The sequence below is a fragment of the Nematolebias whitei genome, chromosome 22 (assembly GCF_014905685.2).
Source record: "Nematolebias whitei isolate Nwh7 chromosome 22, NemWhi1, whole genome shotgun sequence".
In the NCBI taxonomy this organism is placed as follows: Eukaryota; Metazoa; Chordata; class Actinopteri; order Cyprinodontiformes; family Rivulidae; genus Nematolebias; species Nematolebias whitei.
In genome coordinates this window covers 14,259,894-14,268,672 of record NC_056519.1, presented here as the reverse complement: position 1 = coordinate 14,268,672, position 8,779 = coordinate 14,259,894, and the positions used below count along the sequence as shown (strand labels likewise).

The 8,779-nt window shown below is 39.5% G+C and overlaps 1 pseudogene; it reads right to left on the bottom strand.

Annotated features, from left to right (window-relative positions):
* Positions 1 to 1,107: 1,107 nt before the first annotated feature.
* LOC119428614 lies at positions 1,108 to 1,228 on the bottom strand (annotated as a pseudogene).
* Positions 1,229 to 8,779: the final 7,551 nt, after the last annotated feature.

Genomic DNA, 8,779 nt, shown 5'->3' with positions numbered 1-8,779 from the left:
GTTTTTATTTATTTATTTTATTTTATTGTTTGTTTTGTTTTAGTTTTTGTCATAAGCCTCAAACTGCCAGAATATCTCAAACATCCCTCAGGCTGTAAGTCATTTGATTCCCAAATAATACTGTGTTTTTCAATATAGGATGGTGTGATCATTCTTTCTTGCAATTCTGGCTCAGACATCTGTTTGTACGGATGAGCGCATGAGGGAGAATACTCTAGAGGCTCTTCGCTATTGAGAAAAATGCCTGCGTGACTTCACATCCCCCCCTAATGCTTTTTGCTTTCTGAGTGCTTCTTGCCCTGTAGGACAGAAGTGTGACTATCCCACCTACAGCGTTACACTGTAACACACATGTGCACTCTAGTAAACTCAACGCATGCTCATTCACAAACTGCAGGAAGAACTCTGATTTCTGCTCCTGTCTTTCCCGTGTTGAAGGTCAAAGATGTGTTAAAGCAACATGATCTCATTAATCTGCATATCTTTAGAACAGAAGTAGCTTCTAACCCAATGCCCATGAATGGAAGAGAAGTAGCTTTCATGTGTGTCAATTTGTGTAGTCTCACGGGACGGCCTCGCCCCCACCACCACCACCAGCAGCAGCTCATCAAAGTAACATATTAAAATGAGATGACTCAGACCGATGATGACGCTTTGAGACTCGCTGTGCCAGAAGTGTGGCAAACTATAGCGTGTTTGCCTCAATCTCGTTGTCTCCCTCTCGCCTGCTTTCATTTCATGCTAAGTGGACTTAAACACTCATGTGCTCTCAGAAATAACTAGATGTCCTGATTACAAGCGAAGCAGATTTTTGGGTGCCTGCTTCCATTAAATGAAACCAAATGTGCTATCAGAATTTGAGTTTGTGCAGAAAATCTACTGTTTATCAAAACTTTGCATCTAATAATTGAGTGATAAACTACGTTTTTCATAAATCTAGAACATTGGGCCATCACATTTTGATACGCCTCACGTTTGCATTTGATGGACCAGTTTGTTCAAAATATTCACACCAGGGGCGATTCTAGAATTTGACCTTTTGGGGTGCTGAGCCCCCAGTACTGATAATGGCTCTTGGCTTGAACAACGCACCCCATGGTGTGCAAAAGCTTACGGCACCACCTGGTATTCCCAGGTGGTCTCCCATCCAAGTACTAACCAGGACCGACCCTGCTTAGCTTTCAAGATCAGACGAGATCGGCATGTTCAGGGTGGTATGGCTGTAAACGAGGAACTCGGTCACAAATAGGACTCGTAAAGGATCATTGCAAACACAGAATAAACATATGCAACCAGAAGTTGCAACTTATATCTAAATACAAAACAAAGCACAGTTAGCTTTAAGCTAGTTAATTAACCTTAAATGTAATCATGTAATTATGACCAAAAATGGAGGATTTACTGTATCTGCAGTTACCTTCGTACAGACCAACACATAGTAGTTCCTGTTAATCGCATTTTGTATTGAGCTGCTCAAGAGGTCAGCCGCCGGCCTTTATCCATCTTTTACATTTTTCCAGACTCAATTTAGGTTTTGAAATGGAATAAACTGTATTACATCCTCTAAACACTCAGGGTAATGCTCCTCTGAATTTCATGTTCCCCACTGACAATGTTTAACCATTTTTTTCTGATGATTTTTTCTCGAAATCCCTCTGACCGCAAAGTGCTCAAAATGCAAAACCCTGGCAATATTGTTGGAAGAAAAGGTGGTGCAGCTCCTGCAGGTGAGGGGCGTTTCACTTCGAGACAAATTGAGATTGCTGATTGGTCTGTTTCTGGCAAGTCTACTGGATTGATTGACAGGTGGTGATGAGGCGCCGATTCATGCAAAAAAAACCAACACATCTGATTTTACTGACCCGTTTAAGTGTCATCGTTTATTCCATATTTATTTCAAATGTGTTAAATATTTCTGTGAATCTAAGGTTTGAGAACTAAGCTTCCTTACAACATCCTAATTATGGTTTCTTTATTTTTCAGGGGTGCTGAGTTAAAATTAGGGGTGCTTGAGCACCCCCATAAAGAGGCAAAAATCACCACTGGTTTACACCAATCTTTTGCTAAGAAAGTAAAACGCTGCATTTCCCCAAATATCATGTTGGTTTTTTAACTCTTGCTCCCATCACATGCAGAATAAAAATCTACTCTGAAAACTGAAAGTGTTCCAGGATTATGTAACTGCAGCTGCACAGCAGATGTTGTGACACACTTGCTTACTAGCTTGAGTGATTGATATAGGTTTAGAGTAATTTTTCAACATCAAATCTAATTTGCAGACTGGTGTAGAAAACATGGTCCAATAACAGAGATATTAAGACTTGAAGCTAATTTTAAATTTGGAAATGAATATGTGTAAGTGCATGAAAATTAGTTCAGATTAAAACTTTTTTTAATGCAAAGTTGTTATTGTAAAGAAAAACTATACCAAACTGTCATTTTCATGTTTTAGAATTGTGCCGCTCGGGTTGGCTGCATGTTGAAGTAGCTCTGTTACTTTCATTCTGTTACTGCTTTTAAAAACTTTAATTTCTCCTTTTTTCTGGATGTAAATAGCTTTTTTCGGATGTGTATTTACTCTGGTATTGGATGCTGTGCAGCTGGAAGGAGTTTTACTAAAACTTTTTACTGTAGGACATTTGTTATGATGCGTAAACATGGCAACAAGGTGTGTGTGGTTTTTTTTAACAACAACCAGGAGCAGCTGATTTTCATCTCAAAGCTCAAATATTACCTCAAATACAGCCCCAAATCCTAAATGACCTGAAAAGGAGGCGCCATGGACGAATTCCCGTCAACCTGGTGGCTGTGCTCGAGTACATGACCTCCGAGATCCTGGAGCTGAGGGGAAACTCAGCTTGTGGCAACGGGAGGACCGGGATCATCCCCCTGCACCTTCAGCTGTCTATCCATGGTGACGAGGAGCTCAGCAGACTGCTGGGAGGAGTGACCATCGCTCAGGGAGGAATTCTGCCCAGCATTAAGACAGTCCTGCTGCCCAAGAGGACCGAGAGGCCCGTCAGATCTGACAGCAAGCTGGATGCGGGTGGACGGATTGGTATCTGCGGCCAGATTTTTAGGATTCGCTGCAGGGGATCCTTCCTGCCCACAGCTATCAGCATTTGCCAACTCTTGAATGAAACCAGGATGATGAGCTACAACAACACTTAATTTCCCTTTGGGATTAATAAAGTACTTTTGAATTGAATTGAATTGAATATATGCTTTTACAAAGCAACATAAAGAAAAATTCTCAAAATTGTAAATAATTAATTTTGCTTTCCAACTTGTTTTACAGCATGATCCTAAACTGTTACCCAACATTGGGAGTCTGTAAAAAGACATCATAGAAATATTAACGACCTTTGGCGGCTCAGAGAGCTGCTTTCCAGATGTGAACCTTTGGTGGTGGGCACTGTACACCAGAGCGAGCAGAACCGATCCACGCTGATAGCACTGACTATACATGCCCTTGACATGACAAAGAGAGGTGGGGAGCTGAAAGTGGTCACATTGCATTAGCATCGAGCATGCATGAGTGGCTGACAGGGCAGCCTGACTGGAGCCCAGTGGTGGTTAAGGCAGCATGCATGAGGTTAGGGACGCAGGGTCTACCATGCTCGGGGCATTACACGGGACAGTCAGATGGGGTCAGTCAGCAAAACCAAGCAGCCACCCCTCCATAATTAAATCAGTCACAGTCAATATATTTTGGCATGAGTTCCTAAGCTCTTTGATCACTGAAGGAAGAAAGAAAAATTAAATGTTTGACAGAGAACTGTCAAATACACAATCTGCTAACAGTCTAAGAAATCTGTTTATCTTTAAACAAAAGGAAATGTATTTTATAAAGTGCAAGTATATGCATTTTTAATGAGTGAAAGTATGTGCCGCAATCAGCAATTGCTCTTTATGAGGAGGATGGCTTTTCACCAGAGCGCTGGCCCTTTGTCAAATTTGATTAAGGGCTGCTTACTCATTATTGACAGGAGCTGCTTGCAGTAATGACCCATAGTGAGAGAGTCATTTCTTTTGATGGTGAACACTGGCTACACTGCACATCCCCCCAAAGAGCATCTCTTTGGGAGGAAATATCTTTTTGACTTTTAACATTTTTGTGAATTGTTTTCTGTTCCGTGCTCGTTCTGCTTCTCACCAGCTTTGATCAAAAAAAGTGTCTCTTTGATGTGTTTTTCTTCTCTCTCTCTCTTTCTTCGGCCCACTTTAATGTCATTTGACAGTAAGGTTATAGTCAATAAATGCCCCTGAGAGTTCATCTGCATTTTATTTGTTTGATTTGGAAAGATGGCAGAAGTTACATTTGATAGTCTTTTGTGTCAACTGAAGAGATAAGGGTTTTTTTTTTTTTTGTGAATGTATGATGCATATGATGTCTTTTTTTCCTCTAAATTCCAAAGAAAAATGCAGTCTATCTGATTATTACACTACAAGTACAAGTGATTTTCCATGTTTTCTGTTTCCCCACATCATCTGCAGTTTTGTTTCTGCCATAATGTGCAATGTTTACAATTATCCATCTGCACACCTGCTCCAGTCTGTGTTGTGCATCTCTGATTGTAGACTATGCCAGAGGCCCATAGCTGAGCAGCCACCCTTTACAAACAGCAGGGTCTCCAATGAGATGCTAAAGAGGAAGCTTGTGTGCAGCACTGTGTGATTAACACTAGTCAAACTGCCAGAGGAGGAGGAAGCTATCTGCCTCCTATAACACAATGAGAGTGCACTTTTAAAACAGTTCAGTCTACTTCTCCATTAGGAGCCAAGTCAGACAAATGGCAAGTCGTTTTCATGCTAATGTTGAATTCGTATTTACACCAGATCTACTGAGAAAATACTGCAGCGTGAGAGCTCAGTTGGTTATGGCAATTGGGCAGAAAAGAAACAGTTGCTAATCAAGACAGAAACTATGCATATTTTCAGAGCTGTGTCTTTGCATTTGGTGTTTTTGAGACTCAAATGTTCCCACTGCAAGCAATTATCCTACCCAAACGGTTACTGTGGCTTCAACTCTTACTCGCTTCAGTCCATATGTTACCCCTGACCTTTCCATAGCAGGTGTAATGGCACCATTTCTCTTGACAGTAAGGTAACATTTTGCATGATTTATTTGTGTACTAATATTGTTCATTTCCTTTGACTCCAAGGCGTTTTTCTAAAATCCATAACATTTTTTTTGTCCTATACCTTCTCCAGTCTGCATGCTTTATTACCAGATGCGGCTCTGAGGCAGGTGTTGTTTTCCCCTGTGAAAATATGTGTGTCTCTATCATCACGATAAGAAATGATCCTGGTGACTGCCACTGATGAAAGTTTTGATTTCCTTGGTTTTTTATGCTTCTGTCAATCTGCCTGTGGAAAAATACCCTTTCAAAAAGAACCGCAACCTTGCAAGATGCTGTAATGAAACCTTACAAATGTGTTCAGTGGTTGAGCTCAAAATAAAGTTTGACTTTGAAGGAGGACTAAATATTTGGTTATGAATGACTCCTGACTACAAGCAGCTTGTAACATCTACAAAACTTGTTGCAAGAAGTGTTTTGTCTGCACACTGTGCAATGAGATATTTCTGCAGGAACAATGTGGACATGTTCAAAAACTAAAATACGGGTAGCTTAAATGAGTTCATCCACAAGGAAACATGTTTTGTTTTTTATGAATCTCTGACTATCTCCAATTTCACTGTTGAAGACTAGTTTCTAATTTCCTAATATAAAACATTTTACAATATGTAGTACTTTATAGGTGTTGTACAAATTGACTTTGGTACCTCACAGAATTTAACATAATTTGGAAAAGCAATCTGTTGTTGCCCATTCATAATGTATGTCCAAATGGAAGTTGGCGCTATCTATACGAGTAAAACTATGTGTTTATTTATTTGTAATTTTTTACACTACTGTAAGCTAATATCACACAAATTATATATATATATATATATATATATATATATATATATATATATATATAAATTTTCTTATAATGTTACATTACAAGACTGCATCTAGGCCTAAATATAAAAAGAAAACCTCATGAAAAATGTTGCAGTATTTAACATGGCAGTAGCTTGCATCATTCTAAAATGTAAAACCCTTGCAATCACCGTCCAACAGATGTAACACCAAACTAAATCCAGAGATTGTCACATGAGCAGGTCTTGCTGGTGGATGACCATCCATGTAGCATGTCGTGAAAATGACCTCATTGATATCTAACAAGGTTAAAATCCAGTCTATCTGGATTATTGAGCATGCATCAGGATCTCATTGATAGAGCTTCTAAACAAAGGCGGGTGTGTTCAAAAAGCGTTCATTACAACCTCAGTCAGACTGAGGAATTCTTTCGGATGAAAGACGAAATGTTTCTACATTTTTTTTTTGTTGTTGTTTTGCTTTGTTTTGTTTTTTGAATGTCCAGAGGACCAGATTTAACTTTTTTAGATGGCATGAAAACAGTTCATATTATTGATTGACAGGAGAAAAGTGGTGGTTCCTAGTAGAAGGGAGCCAGTTGTGTGTGCTAAACCAAATGTGTTGTCAAAGTCGACGGGTTTGCATGGATTACAAAACCAAGCACAAATATGTTTTAGTTGTTTCTCCAAGACATACAAAAATATTCCTACTCTGGATTATGTTCAGTGTTTAAGCACTCAGAGCTGGCTGCAAACATCCATGTGGCCACTGTTTTGTACACCTAAATTATGTTTCCTGTTGGTTCCATCAGGTTCCTATAGGCAGCTAGTACAATCACCTGATGCCTTGATATCCTGTGTTTGTGTGTGTGTACTATCTGCAGTGGAAAAATCTAGCAGAAAAAGGACCTGGCACTACAATCAATTACAGTTGAGTAGAGTTGAGTCATGCCATGAACTGGAAAAAAAATGGAATAAAATATACATGACAGCTCACAGCTCACTTTAGCTTGTGCTTGCCAGCAGGTACCCAAATGACTCTCAGACCATAATAAGCAAAGCCCTCTGATTTGATGAAATAAAAATTACCTATTTGACCACAATTTCCAGCCGCACTGTAAAGGAAACCTGACCACTGACAAAAATATATTTATCAAATGTGGACAACTTAATTTGCATCCAAAAGTTCAAGTTTAGTTATGTATAGAAACACCAGAGAAATCTCAAAAAGCAATATTTGGAATCAAGAAGTTGGAAACAAATAACATTTGAAAAAAAAAAAAAGTTTCCCATTGCACCTAATGTCTAAGCCAGCAAACACCGTAATAAATGTTTCAAGAATGCTGCAGGTATACTGACACCTGTGGTTTTGGCTTTAGTCACTAAGTCTCTTGGGTAAATTATGAGATTCAGGTGTTCAGTCTATATGTTTTGCCATATTATTTTAAAGTTTACTTCACTTCAACTGTGACTGCTGAGTATATTACACTGAACTACGTTCCTATATGTTGTTTGAAGTGGAACAAGATTGCTCAAGAGCAAAGAGGAAAAGGCTACTTTCAGCTGCAGAACAAACACTGTTGCCCTGCTTCCTAACCTTGTGTCCATAGTTATATCCGGCACTAGGTAGTTGGTTGAAAACAATCTGATGGATGAAGTTAGAAAAGAGCACAATGTTGTCAAACTGAAATCAGATTTTTTTCACCCTCCATTAGCCTTAGCCCTTTACCCCCCCCCCCCCCCCCCCCCCCCCCCCCCCGGAGAGATCACATTAAATGACATCTGCTATCATCAGGATAACTCATATCAGCTCTGTGAGATGGCTGCAGATGCTGGGCAGCAGATGAGGTGACGGTGGAAAGAAAAATAGAGCTAAAGGAGATAGAACTAGCTTAAGACTAGTCATAACTATATTAGAGCTTGTTGGGCCTGTCACAGGAAATAATGTGAACATTAAATATGCTTCATAAACCAAGCATAGCAGGTTTAGGGTGAGTAGAAAAGAACAATATGTTAATGTTGTGTAACTTTGGTTCCAATAACGGGGCATCAGGAATGGATCAGAAGTTATTTTCCCCATCAGGTTTTGTTCAATAAAAGTCCACTGACTGATGGTAGAGTGAATCGTTCAAAGTAGCGATCCATGACCTAGTAAGAGCATCATCCACAAGCAGACAACCTTTCTTATCTCTTGAAAAGGAAAAAAAAAAAAAAACATTGATAGAGCTCACAATCTTTTGTCTCTCTTTTTCTCTCAGTCAATGCATTTGTCCCTCCCCTTTCCTCTTGGCAGTGCAAACAGGCACTTCTGCTCACTTGGTAATGAGAAGATGGCTCTCTTTGACACAATGCTTCCTCTGCTCCCTTTAGATGCTTTTGTGAACATATGTTTCTATCTCTTTCTGCCTCCTAAAGGGCTGTTTATCTCATGTCACCTCTTTAACAGCAGGTGTTATCGCTGCTTCCCTTTCAAAAGAATGAACTTGACTGCCCTTGAATCGTATAGTAGGCATTATGATACTTTTGAATCAGCCAAGCTACGAACCTGCTGAAGACATCTGTGCAGTTGTTCTCACGTTCTTTTTTCAAGTGTTGTTACAATATTTTGCAGTGCAGTATACATAAATTGTGGCTTTACACTGGATAATGCTACCTTGGGGATGCTGTCCAAAATGCAGCAATCCTCCACAAAATGTGAACTCTGCTTTTCTTGAAGAAATCATTAAAAAGAATCATAAAAACAGCCTCCACGTAGCCAAGACAGACATTTTTGGACTGAGGCATCTGATTATAAAACATGCATGGACATTAATTGGTCGGTTGATGTTAGGTTGTCAGCAGTAGCTGATG